Here is a 17,628-nt window from a genome sequence, read left to right on the forward strand (position 1 = left end):
TTTAATATTCTTCAATGGCCATTTTTAATAAAGCGGCTCTGCTATCCTCTGAAATTCAATGGATATTTGGGCTATCATTGTCATTCTTATCACTGATTTTTCAACTCAGTTTCTGACCACGACCACTATGGAGATCTTCACTTGAGGAAACATAAAAAAATTCTGTCGTTCAAAAAGAGCATATTATGAGAATTCTGTTACTTGTTTTTAAAGAATGCTAACAGGAAGATTTGGAAGAAGAAATGCCAGTCTGTCTTTCTTCTCCCTAACAAATTTCTCCTGAGGCAGAGCTTTAATGTGTAGGTCTGGGAACTTCTTAAACAATATGTGCCACTGACCAGGATGGCTGACCCTTTCAAGCTGGCTGATGCTATTCAGGAAAGATACTATCAGAATCTGAAGTAACTGGTTTGAGTTTCTAAAGTATTCTGAGGAAATATTTTGTGAGAGTGGGAAGCGTATTCTAATGCCATTCACATGTTTCCCAGAGAATGAAAGCTGATCTGCCGGGGCGTTGAAAGCATTACAGCCTAATTTCATTGCAATTTCAGGGGCTGGGAAGGAGGTTGAGAGAACCAGCAGTTGGGGTGGGAGGCAGTTCAAGAACCTTGAGGTGAACACTATTGACTCATTGGAAAATCACGAAGTGCTGGAACCCGCTCTAGTAGGCTCATGTTTTGAGACTTTACAGCAATTGTGCAGCTCTCTTGAAAGTTTACACTGTCTTTTTATTTATAGCAGATGTCTCTTAAAGCAAACATTTTTACTTTATACTATACAAATCTTACGGAAAATTGCAAACATAATGTGGAGTTTTGGTCATGCTGTAGAAATCTATAGTATGTTCTATAATGGATTATGAGCAAGGGGAAAAGACTGATACTGATCTAAGGCTGAAGGATAAAGGGTAATCAAAACAAGGCTTCTGCAGATGCTTTTATGAAACTTGTTTTAGAAGAAAAGGCAAAAGTTGAAACTGTGGATTAAACCAACTAAATTAAATCATCTTGTATTCAAAATATATTCTGAACGTCGGAATGAAATGACCAGTAGCCAGACTGAACCTTAAGCAAAGCACTCAGTTGCTGGGACAATTCTACTGTCTGGGCTATTAAAAAAAAAAAAAAAGTTTTACTTGGATTTTCTTAAGTACAAATAGTATTTGTTTCTTATGTACATGCAGTGAAAAAGAAAATCTAAGAATGTACTTTATTTTTCTAGCTTGTTCTGAACTGCAGTTCTCTTATAATTCAATTTTGGTTATCGTGACTGAAATATATGTCTTGTGGCTGCTCAGCAATTGCTGAACTGCCTGTTAGAAAAGTCGTAGCGTCTGAAATTCAGCTCTAAATTTAAAAATATAATGTTCAATTAAGGAGAAAGTAAATTCTGTCTGTAAAGTCAAACCAGGAAATATAAATAGGAAGGAAACAAGAGATATTACAATTTTACAAAAGTGAATGGCAGCAGCTTTAATTTTCCAAGGAATCCATCCAGCTACAAATATTTACTTCTATATTTGTTTCCCTAATTATCAGAATTTAAAAACAGAGAATTACATAAATTTTGGAAATTGAAATCTAGAGAAGTAAAACCTATATTTCTGAGACAATACACATTTCAAAAAGGAAGTCATTAAAGTAATGTGACTGTTATGTTTTCACAGGCTTTTGTGAGAATTTAACCAATACAACAGCATAATCTCTATGGACTTTAAAAACACAAATCCATGACAAGGACGTGAGATTGATGGAATTTGTAATCACGTATTTTTTACTTGTGTAATAAATGTATCATTTCAAGAACATTATTCAAAATGATCCCACTGTGTTACAGTGTGTGGATTCCTTTTTGCATTTATGTCTGCAGGAAATTTCTAGATTCTTAACAATCTGTCATTGGTGTTTCAGTGGGTTACTTACTATTATAATTCTGGTCACAGATGAGGGTTAAAATATCTCTAACCTTTACAAATGTATTATGTGGCACCACTGACATAGCTTTTATTGCAGATAAAATCTATGACAAATTTTCTGTATGACAGAAGAACATGATTTCATATTAAATTCTGATGATAGAGACATATTTCTCTGCTTGTACTTCTAAAATGTTTTGGATATAGTAACAATGGGCAATAGTTCCTCTTCAATTACAACAGTAAAATCTCAAAATCCACTTTATTTTTATGGGTCCAGAGCTTCAGTAAATATTTCTTAAGCAGAACTGAAAAACAGTGCAAAAAATGTTCAGAATTCAGCTCACTTCTAACCTTGCTGATCAAAACAGACAAAATGTTCAGCTGGTTAGACATAATGAGAAGCAGACAGAGGAAGCTGCAAAAGGGCCTAGAAATTGAATGTTGCCATGAAGGTATATAAGAGCTCCAGCAAAAGTTTCTCAAATATAAGTGTCAAGATAATGGTAGGTCCCTCTGACAGTCATTTAAAAGAAAGAATAAAGCCTATTATAGTAACTTTATGGAGTTATAAAAGCACTTGAGTTTTCAGGGAACCACAGACTTGTAAAATGTTTCTGACATTCCATCAAAAAATTGGTATTATGACACTGTCATAATACATAATCATATAGTCAGGGAATGATTGGAAGTAAATCCATAATAGCAGATTTTTTTTAACAAATTTCTTATTGCTTTCCCGACATTTTTATCTCCCTTCTTCCCTTACATTTGATGATGAAGAGAAAAAGTAGATAGAGGAGTATATTGTTTCTTCTGATCCGTTTCCAGACTGTCTCTTGGAAAAGATGAGAATTCTGGTTGGTTCGTATTTTTTTCAGGTTTGGGGTTGTGAAGAGCCTCAAGAAAGCCCATGTCTGATGATCTAAACTGTCTAATATTGTACTGAACACCTCTAAATTTACCTACTTAGGAGAAATCATCCCTTTAAATTGCCAGGATGCCTCACAGCTATGTCAAAGACTTCATGCATTGTGTTTAAGATTCTTGAGGAACTGCTGAACTTGAATATCCTTCCATTGCCTTCTCTGTATGTCACTACAGACTGCCCTAGACTATTTAGGGAATAAGCCTTTACTCATAAGATTACTTGAAGCCAGACCCAAGCTTAACATGGAGTAGCCAACAGTCACATAAATATGGCTTCCCACCCCCCCCAAAATAGTAACATATGGCTTTAATTTTATTTAATTTATTTTTTCTTTCCATTTATTTTAAAAAATCCTCGCCCATTGTGTAAGCCTTTGGGCACATGTACATAATAAAAAACATTGCTGAGCATAAATAATGTATATTAACAGTGTCTATTGGATTCTCAGAAAAAATCTATCAAAATGACTTATTTTATATTTCAAAGTCTCAATTCAAAATCTATTGGCAAAATAATTCTATTAAATTGTATGATATTTCTAATGTCAATTAATTACATTTATATCCAGCTCTATAGTGTAATGACTTTGTAATATTAATTTTGATGTTAATTTAGAAAGAGAACTTGTAAGTTTGCCCCAAGTTTTAGTGTTTAATGGTTTTTCCATATTTAGACTGTGTTCACAGATTGAGATTTTTTTTCATTTTTCTAGTCAAACAATCGGTCATTTTAAACGTTATCTTTCATGATTTTTTTTTTTCTGAGTTAACCGATTGAATTTGCTTTGGGGCAGTAAAGAAAATCAGTAAAAAGGACAATTAAACTAAAAGTTACTAAAAACTAATGTTTCATTTTGGCCATGTACTGTTCACATTTGGATAAGACCAGTAACTTATTTTTACAAACACTGAAATTGAAATTTCTTATGGTTGAAAATAGAGAAACCCAATAATCTGATTTTAAAATAGAATATGTCAGGGCTTTCCTGGTGATGCAGTTTTTGAGGGTCCGCCTGCCAATGCAGAGGACACGGGTTCGTGCCCCGGTCTGGGAAGATCCCACATGCCGCGGAGCGGCTGGGCCTGTAAGCCATGGCCGCTGAGCCTGCGCGTTCGGAGCCTGTGCTCCGCAACGGGAGAGGCCACGGCAGTGAGAGGCCCGCATACCGCAAAAAAAAAAAAAAAAAAAAAAAAAAAAGAATATGTCATACCTGACACTAGTTAGCAAAACCAAGTAAGATGTCCATATGGCATCAGCACTAAGTGGATTCTTTCCCATAACCATCAAGTTTTACATCTGAGCATTTCAACCAAGAAAGTAAAACTGGCTCCAGGATTACTTGGGTCTGGATTTCAGCTCCTCCATTGGCAAGTCACATACTTCTCTATGACTCTCATTTCTTCATTTATAAGAAAGATTTATGATGAATTGAGGTAGTAGATGTAAAGTGCTTAGAACAGAGTCTCACGCAAGTAATCAATAAATGTTTGCTACAGTTATTATTATTATCATAACCTAATATTGTTATTCAAGCTTTTCACTTTTCGTGTGTTATACCCCTTGCCCAAAATGATCTCCACTTTCTGTCTTACCTTTATAAATTTAATATTTTCTTCATGAGTCAGTTGAGTACCAGTCCAAGGTGATCTCTTTTATATCCACAAAACAAAAAAAGGACAAGTTGTTTTAAGGCGGCACTTCCTGTATTTCTTGTGCCTAGATTTAACGAGTAATATATGCTTTACAAACATCACAATTAATGCTGCACAGACTCCAAGGAGTTAACTAGCCACTGTTTATGACATCCTTTATTTTTCCTGGTCAAGTCAGTGACCATGTTCTTTCAACAGGGAACTTGTCCATTTTTGTTTTCTTTTGTTTAAAACCAATAACTCATGTTTCTTTAACAGTGTCTCCATATCTGCCTTTGCATTATAAAACACATTCTCGCACACTAAAATTCTTTGGATTGAGTTCAACTAGACCCAGGATTATATAGAGTTTCCCTCTATAATGCAGGTTATGAAATAGGCAATATTACTTGATGTTGCATTACAGAATATAAATATAAATTCTTGGATATGTCTGTCAGGCTCCTTTAAGTCCCTGAAACTAAAACAAATATGTCCACTATTATTGACACAGTTAAGCGCTGCAACTATTGAGCATAGTATGTGTATACAGGCAATTCTCATTGTCAACAATGGGACTTTCAAGTATTTAAGATTCCTCTGTGAATTTCATTTGAGCCCATTAAGTAAGTGGCTTAGATGAAAGGAAGGTAGCCATCTGAATGCTTAAATGCCTAGAAGATAATTTTTTAAATTTTGTAATTGTCTTACAATAGTTTAAAAAGATTTGCTTACCTATTACAATGAAACCACCCAAAATCTGGTCATAAGGCTTATTTTGTTTTGTTACTTTGCTAAAAAACATTGGTCTCACCTAGCTATCATTCTTTTCTTCTCATTATAAACCAGAGTTCTTTCATTCTTCCACTGTGTCATAAAAGATTCAATAAATTCTGATTTGCATTTCAAATTCCACTCTTTTTTTTTTTAGAAGGACATCAGATTAGATGACAATTACATCACTAATCTCTTTAGCAGTGACAGTGGGAAGCTAAGCTCAAACTCTTTCTGACTGAAGTCCTAAAGAAGGTCATGTAATATTCTTCTTTATTACTAATAGTGATTTTGTGTGTGTGTGTGTAAATTCATTTCATTTTTATTAATTAATATGTGCTCATTTAAGCCATTTGCTTTGGTTAGATGTTTCAGACTACTTGTCTCCTTCTTCTTTCATTAAGAAATGTGTGTCTTTATTTTTGCTACAAAAAGAGGAACATTTTCAGTGTTATTGGCCCCAGTAACTTTTTTTGTTAGTGATATTCTTCTAGAAATTTTGCATGAGAATAATTACCTCAGGTAAATATCCAACCATTTTGGAAAGATCTTTTTCCATTTTGTTTTTGTTGTTTTTTAAACAATTGAAATAACAAAAATCTTAAGTACTCATATGTGGCCGTATTTGTGTTTATACGTGTGTGTATAAATTTATAAACTTATAAATATTTATAAACATTTTGATGTCTAGTGCTAGGGAGAAAGAGATCTAGCACTTGAATAAATGTTTGGTGAATCAATCTTTACTATTCTAGATTCCATGTAATGTTTTCTTCTACTTTCAAAGACTTGTCATAGTTACATCTGATTACATTGCAGAAACTATACACAGTTACAAAAGTTCTATTTCTGATAATTAATAAATATTGTTTGACTCTTTAAAGAAATAAGCAATACAAATTCACATAGAAGTCATTATAACAATTTAGTATAGATTTTAATAAGGTGACTATCAAATATTATGATATGCATATACAGGCAACGAATAGAAACTAAAGAGAAAAAAGTATGTAAAGGAAGTAATATAAATTTCTAAACTATTTAGTTATGTTATATGCAAGCAAAATAATTTTCTTTTATGTGAAGAGTGGAAATTTTATGTCTGAGTTTTTCTGAACTTTATCAAATTATTTGAAATTCTAATTATTTTATTAAATCACAATTATAGTGTTTGAGTTATCCATACAAGAGCTATGAATCAATAATTATTTTTATATTACATTCAACAAATAAAAGTTTACCTTAGAAAACATAGGGATAAGGTTGAGTGAAGAAGTACAACCACATCACAAAAACAAAAAGTATAAATGCCATTTCTGTATTTTTAAATCACTATCTGCTTTGACTGCACTGAACCTTGTTGTTAACCCAAACAGCTATTATGTACACATATTGTTTCAAGTACAAAATGGGTGCTTAATAAACACTTGCTAAAATAGATTAAGGGGGGAAAAATCAATAAATTATTTAACTTATTGTGACCAAGAAATTCCGTTATTATAACAGATTAATCTGGTTAAAATACCCCAAAAATGTTGAGTTGGTCATGATTTAAATTCTGTGTAATTCTGTGTGTGTGTGTCTGTGTGTAGACACAAGTTTAGAAAATTTTTTGAACAGTATCAAAAAGAAATTCAAAAGAAAAATAACATTTACAATGCAACATGGAGATGTTTCCATGTAAATTTAGTACAAAATGCCTGTTCACATTAAGAATTGTGTAAATACTTAGGAAGTTAGGAAGGAAGAAATGAAATTTAAAAATTGATTAAACCAATAAATAAATATTCATTTGACAAAAATACTTGATACTAATGATGAAATAAATAGTAACTTTTCTTGATAAAGAGTTCTTATATTCACACCAATATAATATTAGGTAAATATTTCTTGTATCCCTGCCCCTTCCTGTATAAATTCTTTATTTTGCACATCTTATGAGTATAAAAATAAATTTTCAGTTACTATTTTGATATATTACTGCATGATAAAATAAATTTCTGTGTTAGAACTGAATTCTATGAATTGTGTTAATTTATAATATATATATGCATAAAGACCTATTGATTATGTGACATATGTAATAAAGATGAACCTGTGTGATGAACTGAAACTAACATTTTTCTTAGAATAAGCCTGATTATAGAAAAAATATCAGCAGTGAGCTCACAGTACATAGATTACTCCCTAGGTGTTAAAAAAGCATCCACAAAGTTGTCTCTACTGAAACCAGAGTAGCTTAAAAAAAAATCTGTATCATTATTTAGTGATACCCGTTCATACAGATACTAAGAAACAGTTCTTTGATATCTTCTAATTAAACAAATATCCAAATGTTTGGTGTCTTGTGGAACGAACAACTGAATGATTTGGCTGAATTTTCCAGGATGATGTTTGGGCATTATGTAGACACAATCAATGAATTACTGTACTCTTAAAAGACCTGGATAGGGCTTCCCTGGTGGTGCAGTGGTTGAGTCCGCCTGCCAATGCAGGGACACGGGTTCGTGCCCCAGTCTGGGAAGATCCCACATGCCGCGGAGCGGCTGGGTCCATGAGCCATGGCCGCTGAGCCTGTGCTCCACAACTGGAGAGGCCACAACAGTGAGAGGCCTGCGTACCATAAAAAAAGACCTGGATAAGTTCTGGAAAATTATTTACATGCACAAAGATAATGAAGTTCTATATGACTTTGTTATACTACATGTGACATTATCTGAACAAATTTCAGTCTGGGGGAGATTAAAATTTTTCTAATTTTCAGGAAAAAAAAGTGTATAAATACATTTTTGTTCAAAATTGTCTCCTCTCCTTTAATGTAGCCACTAAAAGAGACCAGAAAATGTCTCCTAGTGGAAAAATAGACCAAAGGGAGGACATAGTTGGCAAGCAATAGAAGAGATGGTTGGCAGGGCATAAACAGAAAAAAATTCCAGAGACAAAAAGAGTGTGGGAACAGCTAGTCACGGATGAAGGAGTATGTGGGGATTATACAAACTTGGAGAAGACAGAACTGTACTGAAACCAGACCACATCCAGCTCCCAGATCTAAAATCTACACGTTCACTTGTCCTGCTGTCCTGGAATTTCAGTATTCTAGACATAGCTGTTACCACGCTGCTTTGAAAAAAGTACAGAGAGGTAAAGCAGAGTATGAGTTTCATTCACTGAATTTATCAGAAAACTTTTGCCTAAATAACAACCATTACAAATTTAAGAAAACATCATTTCAGATGCATATTCTTAGGTAGAGGCAAAAGTAAAAAAGTAAAGTTTTGCTTAAGATGCCACAAAGTTAAAAAACTATTTTAATGCAACTCCAGCTAGTCACTTTGTAATTTTTATGCACATGTAGATTTAGATAGAAAAATAAGCAACTAGAGAAAGAGAAGCCCATCCGTTGTGACTTTAAGAGAATTTAAGAAATTAGACTCAGAAATAGATTAGTATAAACAGACTATCTTGGTAATTTCTGTTTTCCCAAAGAAGAGTGTTAGATTTATATATGTACTATCCACATCCTTTTTCACTCTGTAGAAAAAGCTGAGCACTAACATTCATATTTTAAAAACCAGAGCTTCTGGTTTTAAAACTGGCACCATCAACTAACCACCAATCTTTCTTCCAAAAGTACTGCCATCGATTTGTACTTAACAAAGTCTATTATATCAATATATCCCAAAGGCAAGACCTTTATGCAAATAATAAAGAAATGCAGTGAAAATATGAAATGAAATACTATATGAAAAAGTTCTATTTGGTTACCCATAACCCTTAGCAACTTTATTTTTAAAAAATAAGCCTTGGTCTTCCCTGGTGGCGCAGTGGTTGAGAGTCCGCCTGCCGATGCAGGGGACACGGGCTCGCGCCCCGGTCTGGGAAGATCCCACACGCCGCGGAGCGGCTGGGCCCGTGAGCCATGGCCGCTGAGCCTGCGCGTCCGGAGCCTGTGCTCTCCAACGGGAGAGGCCACAACCGTGAGAGGCCCGTGTACCGAAAAAACAAAAAACAAAGCCTTTTTCTTATTGTCTTAAATTTATATTTTTGTACTTAAGACACCTAGGGAAATTAGTAGACAACTGAATGCCTTAAACAACCCAGATAGCAGAAAATATGTAAGGCCCTATTCTAGAAAGCTGCCAGAAAAAGATTCTGAGAAGTTTAGTTTATTATAGTACTCAACAGTATAAAAAAAAATTAGTTATAAAAATAATAATAATGCTGAACATATTGAACAGATTTTAGTATAACAGTTTCAAATGTTTTCAACTAGGAACTACTCTGACATTCACCTAAATTTCATAGACTTTAGTTTTTGTTTCATTTGCCTTTCATACCCAAAGGCCAGTGCTAAAATAACACCAGACTCAGGTTCTCTATATCATCTTCATCTGTGTTCTCTGAAACATTTGTTCTATCACCTATTCTACCTACATCCCTTATCCATCAAAAGAACTATCCATCTCATTCTCATTTGTACTACATTCTCACTATGTTATCCTTAAAATCCATTGTATGGAACATGTTCTATGTGAAAGTGTTATAATTAGATCCTTCTGGTTCATTTGGTAATAAACCCATCTGGATTTGATCCAACATGTACTAGTTTTATACCAAACCTGACCTATTATGGCTAGAATTACACTAAGGATCCTTTCCACATTCTTTCTTAGGATTTTAAGCAGTAAACTATGAAAACTAGTTTACATAAAGATAATTTAGTTAAACAACACATTTTTAGGTGTGACTTTCCTAGAGGAGAACCAGGAACAAAGACAAATAATCTGGTTTGGTTTCTCCTGCTAATTAGAATGGTAACTCTCAAACTATTTTGAGCAGTTCTCATTTCAACATGGCAAATGACCCTGAAACTCATTTACATTGCCTGTTCTTAATTCCCACTGGAACTATTACTCCATGATAGAAATGAAATGTCATTCACTGTACAATTAAATTTGGAAGAGATTAGGGTTAGATGATTCATATATAATTCACAATACCTATCTTAGAGTCAAGTTATAAGATTAGAAGACAAAAGAATTAGTGATAAAATTGTGCCTTGCTACCCACTATAGAATTAAATAAGCAATACACAACAAAGTGGGTAACGATGAAGTTAAACTAGAAGGAACTTATAATTAAAAGTTGAGAATAATAATTAAAAAGTCATCACCAACCCAAGACAGGCTTCACAACATTCATGCAAGCAACCTTCCTAAGGATGGTGAAAGTGCCACTTATCTCTAGAAGCTTCTCAGAATCATCAAGCACTGTGTGTCAGAGACTATTTAGTAAAGAAAGAAATCCAGCAAATCTAAGACTATACAAATTTTGGCTTATAAACACCAAATCATGGAACCTTGAATAAATTACATAGTATTTTGCCTATAACAGGGCTTTGTACATTGAGATGAAATCCTATAGAATTGCTTGTCACTGATCCAAAAGAGCAAAGGAAGACCCTAACATCACTGCAGCAGTTTACAGTCCATCAGTAGACCAAGGAACTTAATTTAAAAAAAAAATCTGCTTGAGTCCTGAGCTCCTAAAAAAGTAGATGTACGTTAGGTTGATAGTCTAAAATTTTGTCAGGAATCATACAGTGGATCATTGGATGACAACTCTTTAACCATGTACTATAACTCACTTTTGACTCCCAGATACACATTGTGTTCAGGATATCACTGGATCAATCTGCACCCCTATAATTGTCTAAGGCTAATGAGAAGTGTGCTTCATAGATAAATGAAGGGTACCTGCTCAATAAAGGCCAACTAATGTCATTTGAAATCCTGATAAAGATTTTTCTATAGTTTGATATAGAAACTGGTGAGAGAATTAAGTCATAATAAGTGACAAGATAGCACTGGCATTCCAAGCTCAAAGGAGCCTGATTGTCATTTAGGTTGTGAGCAGCAATTTAATTTCCACAAAGCCACTTCATCTGTCCATTAAATTAATGATCTTAATCTAAATTTTATGGCTTTTGTAGTTTTTATTGACTTCTACTTGTAAAATGCTTTTTCTTATACATGGTTTTATAAAGCTGATAAGCACACAGAGTTTATATGTATTTTTATGTTTAAATGTGTTTAAGTAATACTATAATAAGAATAATTAAGTCAAAGCTTAGGGTCATTAAGAAACTTTGCTCTTTAAAGGGGACCTATACAATAGTGCCCTAGTTTGTGGTATAGAGAAGCAGCTATTTGGCCTGGTCACAGTTTGTCCCAGCTAATCCCCAAAAGAACAAAACCATAGGATGAATGGAGCAGGCTGAACCTAGGGAGAAAATGGGCACAGAGATTAGGAAACATTTCTGTAGTCAGCTGGGAGGATTATAGTAGGGAACTGCTGAACAAAAAGCTTCCACATGCCCTTTGAAGATTTTTAGAATATTATCTCCAGGGAAACACAGGCAACTGGCACTTCCTGGTTCTTCTAAAGAGTTCTATAAAGGCCTCAAAACGTTTTACTCAAACTTCCAGAAATATTGCATTTTGCCAATTCTCACTTGTCCTCACATCAAATCAAATACCAAGTCTGCTTACCTTCACACTCTCTTGCATCAGTTTTCCCCACTATTTCCATTGTCACTACCATTGCCAAAACAATGATTTCTCCCTTAGGACACTGAAGGTAATTCCTCAAATGGTTCTTCAGTGTGAACTCTCCCTCCATGTCAATGCCTTTTACATTCCCACAGCAAATTCAGATCATTTTCGTTGCCTTCTCTAAAATCCATGAATATTCCATATTGTCCATTAAAATAGGCATTCAGGCAATCAACCTGACATTCAAAGTCTTTTATGATTTGGCTTTATCCCTCTTCCCATGTGTGTTCCTCAATACTTCTTAAACTTTAACAACAGTAAGTTAATGCTCGTACCTATCATTTTATCAACTCTGTGAATTTATACAAGCTGTTTCCTTAAAGGAAACATCCTCTCTTTATACTTTTTCTCCTGTCATAGGATGGGCTCCCTAAGAAACTGACTCTGGGACTGTGAAATGTATGCACAGGGGTTTCACTGGGGTGTACTTTCTGGAATGATACCTGAAAAAGAGCAAGGGAAACAGGCAGAGGTTGAAGTTGCACTTGGATCAGTGGACCCAACTGACCCTACTGAGAACTCGGAAACTGGGAAGGTCTTTTAGAGAGGTCCCCAGCCTAGGTAAAGCAGATAGGCCTTTGTATCTCTGTATATACCAGTCACTGGATGCAGGCTGCCCTGAAAATGGGACATAGCCTTTGGCAAGGAAGATTTCTTAAACTAGAGGTAAGAGAGAAGGATGTAACTAGCTGTAAGTAGTCAGCCAAGACTCAAGCAGGTCTTAAAAGCAGACCAGTGCACCACAACACATCCACTTCAGCTGACCCCTTGTGCCACTCAGACCTACTTGCTTCATAGAGTAGGTTCACCCTATCCAGGAAAAACTCCAGAATTCTGGATGGGCTCTTTTACTGGGACAACTTACAAGAGGAAGGTTAGTGTGACAAAGTAGAGCTCATGGCTACATTTGATACTCATTTTCCTTCTTCTAAAATCTGCTGTAAATTATCCTCCCCCAGTCCAGTACTTCTGTTAGTTTAAGTAGGTCAGCATGTAAGTGAACTAGATCCTAATATTTGAGGTGTCTGGTTCCCTGGTCACCACAAATTTATCAGACAATGGCTGCTCCCTTTTCCTTTTACCACCAAGTTGTATAGGAGAGTACTAAGAAATGCTTCCGTGGATCACCTGGGTTCCTAATCTATTCTTCTTTGCTCCCACTGTGTAACAGCAGCCCTACCTCCTCCTGATTATAAGAATGAGTTAACCTACAAAGGTCACTATTGTTCTCCTTGCCTGTTGGTCTCTTGGCAAAAATAATCAAATGTGACTGGGTGGGATCCATCACATAAAGTTTAATGGAACTCATGATATATCCCCTGATCCCCCTGTAAGATTTAGTATTTCTAGGGGTATGGAGACTAGTTACAGATGTGGGAAGTACAAACTTCCCAAGTAGGTCACTGCAAAAAATATGAAGTGAGGCCACTTATATTTCTACACCCTGATTCCCAGACATGCATTTCATCTTTTGGGGACATAGCACCCTATAATGGTCATTTATTTTATTGACTAGTGCATCCCATGGAATGATACTTATCAACACTGGGTATTATCAACAAATTACTACCTCAGTTGTACCTTCAAGAGACTATTCAACCAGCAACCACTGGATGGTACAGTATATGATAGGACAGGTGTACTGTATCCCATAACAATGTGCCCACTGTCACACCTCTACTGCTGTAAAGTAGGTTCATTGAGCCAAGAAAATGTTAAGCAGGATTCTATGTTGGTGGATCAAACACTCTCAGGTATTGGTGCTGGCTGAGGCTCAGATGCTGGAAGTGAAAACCCATACCAAGAGCCTATCATGATCTCAGACAATATCCATCACAGTCCCTTCCAGAGTAAAAAGAATTCTGTGAAATCAGCTTGCCATTAATTTGGTGGTTGATCCCCTCGAGGGCTGGTGCCATATCAATGGCTCATCATTGGTTTCTGTTGCCAACATACTGAACTCTAAGTAGCAAGAATAGTTAGATTGGTCTTGGTAAGTAGGTGCACCTATTCTGGAGCTCCATCTTTTCTACCATGGCTACTCTGTTCATAAACCCATTTTGGCAGCACTTGGGTGGCTGTTAACAAAAGGCTGACTGATGTCAACCAGCTGACTGATGCTGCCTACTTGGTTGATTAGTAACTTTTCCCATAGTGAATGCTCTCTGGTGGAAATTAACATGCATTTCAGAGATCATCTCACTTTATGCCACTCACATAGGACTATTCATATTTCTCTTCTCTATTCTGAATACTAATTTCTCTTTTCAAGCCACCTAACCAATGAGCTGAATACTCATTTCTCTTTTCAAGCCACCTAACCAATGAGCTGAGCCATTTGACACTGTCCACAAGCCCAAATATATATTCTTAGATGGGGTTCTTTCCGCATGGAGTGCTTGACTAGGGACACTGACCAAAGCTGTGCTAAACGAGAGAATTTCCCTTTAACACACTGTTGGGACCATCTCTGAGTGGAACTCTCCTTCATTTGTACCCTCATTCCAAGTCAACCCAACTGTGAAACAGAATCAGCCATTTTTCTTTTCTATCACCTGGTCTAAAGGCCACCCCCTCGTGTGGTCATACGTGTAAGCCTAAGGAAAAGGTGACAGTGCAACTATGATAGATGACATGTGGTTCTGGGCAACCTGTTCAAGCCTGTTGTACCCCATAGCTCTATTCATACCCCATCCCAAATGAGTTATTTCCATCATATGGAGTATACTTGGGCCTGCCTGAACTTATAATTCAGTGAGTCTGCCAGCACCCAGCTCACAATGGGAATCTCTGGTCACATGAACATTTGATGTTTCATGGTCCCATTCTCCATGTCTGCCAGCAGTCAGTAGCACACAAGGAGTTGTTTATTTGAATAGTGTATAACTCTATGCTGCAGATGGCGTGACTGACTCCAGATCGCTGCATGTCTATATTATGATTCTCTTTTGGAGTTTTACCCACCAAGATACCTAATACCAGAGGGAAGGCCAGATTGTATAGCCTAAGTGGCAAGACTGCTTGAAATGCAGCCTGGAACATATTCCTTGCATGTGGCAGCTTTCCATGTAACTCAGTAAATGGATTGGAGCAATAATTCTAAACGTGGAATATGCTGCCTCCAGGACCTGAAGAAGCTTACCACATACCATATTTATTTCTTAGTGGTAGGAATATGAGATGCAACCATTTGTCTTTACTTTGGAAAAGATGTGCTGGCATGCACTGGACCCCTAAAATGTCACCAATGAGTCAGTTTCCTGAATCTTTGTAGGGTTCATTTCTAATCCTTCAGAGTGCACATACTTACTAAGGCCCTCAATGTACTTGCCGCTTTTTGCTCACTTGCTCTGATGAACATGATGTCATCAGTGTAGTAGTCCAATGTGAAATTATTTGGCAGGTATAGGTGGTCTAGATCTCTTCTGATTATATTTTGATAGAGAGCACAAGATATGAAACAACATAGTAAATAAATACTTTTGTTCACCTTGTGAGAATTCAATTTGCTTCTGGTCCATCTTGTTGATGGAGATGAAAAAGAGTACACGCTCCAATTCACTGGTAATATACCATGTGCCTGAGGCCATGTTGATCTTTCTAGCACAGACAGCACATTTGGCATAACAGCTTCAATCGGTGTTACTACTTGGTTGATTCTGTAGAAGTCTGTTGTCATCTTCTAGGCTTCGTCTGTGTTTCCATAGAAACTAGACTGGAGAATTAAATGGAGGATATTATGGGGACCACCATCCTTGCATCCTTGAAGTCTTTAATAGTTGCAGCAGTATCTGCCATTATTTCCAGATTGCAGTATTATTTTGATTAACTAATTTGGGTTAGGCCATTGAGGGAGAGGTTTCAGAGACTTCTGCTTGGCCTTTCCTGTGATGGCTCTTATTCCATAGAGTGAAGGAATCAGTGCAGTAGTTGGTTTTGCCAAATATCAAGTATGTCTCCTCTTGGGCCTCATATACTCCACTCTAACAAGTACCCTGGATAGCAAGATTAACTGAGACCCTTTATCCAACAGTCCTCAAAATGTCTGAGTAATCGCTTCTCGGCCTTTTGGCTAAGATCAAGTGTAAAATGTCTGAGTAATCCTCTTTTACTAGTGTACAAGGGCATGAGTTCTTTACTTAAAAAATTAGTGTGTTAGTTATTATATTTACTTGCTGTAGTATTATAGGGTCTTCCTGGGACCTTTTCTTCAGTCAGTGATGAGTCTAGACCTTAAAACAGGCTTAATTATAGAAACTGAGCAAGGGATATGATTTGTTTATGGCAGTTTCCCTTGTCCTTCTAGTTATCAATTCTTTCTCTACAAAAATGACATAGGGACTTCCCTCGTGGTGCAATGGTTAAGAATCCTCCTGCCAGTACAGGAGACACCAGTTAAATCCCTGGTCCAGGAAGATCCCACATGCCACGGAGCAACTAAGCCCGTGAGCCACAACTACTGAGCCTGCATGCCACAACTACGGAAGCCCACGCGCCTAGAGCCCATGCTCCACAACAGTAGAAGCCACCACAATAAGAAGCCCGTGCACCACAATGAAGAGTAGCCCTCGCTTGCCACAACTAGAGAAAGCCAGCATGTAGCAACGAAGACCCAACGCAGCCAAAAATAAATCAATAAAAAATAAATAAATTTATAAAAAATAAAAATGGCATATGTAAACAATATCCTTGATATCTGCCCATTTACCTAGAGAAAAACATGTTTTATTAATCATCTCCATTGCTCTCAGCAAGTCAACATCTCCCCACATCCTAGTTACCACTCCAATCTTGCATCACAACTTCTCTTGCTTCTATTGTGCCTATTATTTTTGGGATCCTGCCATTCCCATTGTTATCAGGGTAATAGTTATTTTCCCAAATTAGCAGGCTCAGCATTTATCTGCTGGATTTATTATTGTGATTTGAACTTATTTATTGGTCTGGCACCAGGAGATAAGGTAGGGTTAGATGTAGAGGTTATGTATACTGTCTTGCAAAGCAGAGAGCTCAGTATCAAGCACTAGCCTTTAACTGGGAGCAGTGGCCCACTTCTGTAGTCCCAGACAATTCAGAGTGTCTAAATATTCAAGAATTTTAGAGCATAAAACCTTAACCCATTTTTCTCCTTGGCATAGCAAGTTTGCTAACATGGAGAATTCAACTTCCTCTGGAGATTTGTTACTCTTATAACTAAGGCCTGGACTGAACTTCAGATTCTTCTGCCTTCAAACCATGGGAGATGAGAGTCTTTTTCACACTGTATGAGGAGGCCCCCCGGCTTTCACACTTAGCTTGTAATTCGTGATTACTCTCAGCCTTCCACTGGCTTTCTCCAATGTGTAGATTCCCTCAACACAGCCATCCAAGCCATGACACTTATAATTACAATTTCCCTCAAATCTCTCAAAACTTGAGATATTGCACCTATTAGTGCAGTCCCTTCCACCAATATCCTATACTACATCCAACTCACCACTGTTAAAAAAGGAAAGTTTTAACAATTGCTCTACTATAGCATGTCAAGAGCTATCCATGCTCCAGTCACCATCAGTGATGGAATCCTCATGGCCAGCTGGTCTGCCCAGCTCCAAAATTCCATTTTATGGTCTGCTTCCTAGCACCATTCTCAGTACCAACTGATGCAAATTAGGTTCCCTGGAAACAGACACTGAAAATCAGAGACTTGTGTGCAGAGGTTTATTGGACAGTGCTATTGAGAACAATTGTGAAGGCAGAGAAAGGAAAGCTGCAGTGGGCAGA

General features: G+C 36.5%; 1 long non-coding RNA gene across 1 annotated transcript in view; it reads right to left on the bottom strand.

The window, feature by feature from the left end:
• The window catches only part of LOC307188936, a 30,760-nt gene extending 15,360 nt beyond the window's left edge, over positions 1-15,400 (bottom strand). The window contains exons 1-2 of the long non-coding RNA XR_013829082.1: positions 15,356-15,400; positions 4,439-4,495 (exon numbers count right to left, since the gene is read on the bottom strand). This is a non-coding gene — a long non-coding RNA (uncharacterized lncRNA). The remainder of the gene's footprint in view (positions 1-4,438; positions 4,496-15,355) is intronic.
• Between the last annotated feature and the right edge of the window lie 2,228 nt (positions 15,401-17,628).

This window comes from Stenella coeruleoalba (genome assembly GCF_951394435.1).
Source record: "Stenella coeruleoalba genome assembly, chromosome: 1".
Lineage (NCBI taxonomy): Eukaryota > Metazoa > Chordata > Mammalia > Artiodactyla > Delphinidae > Stenella > Stenella coeruleoalba.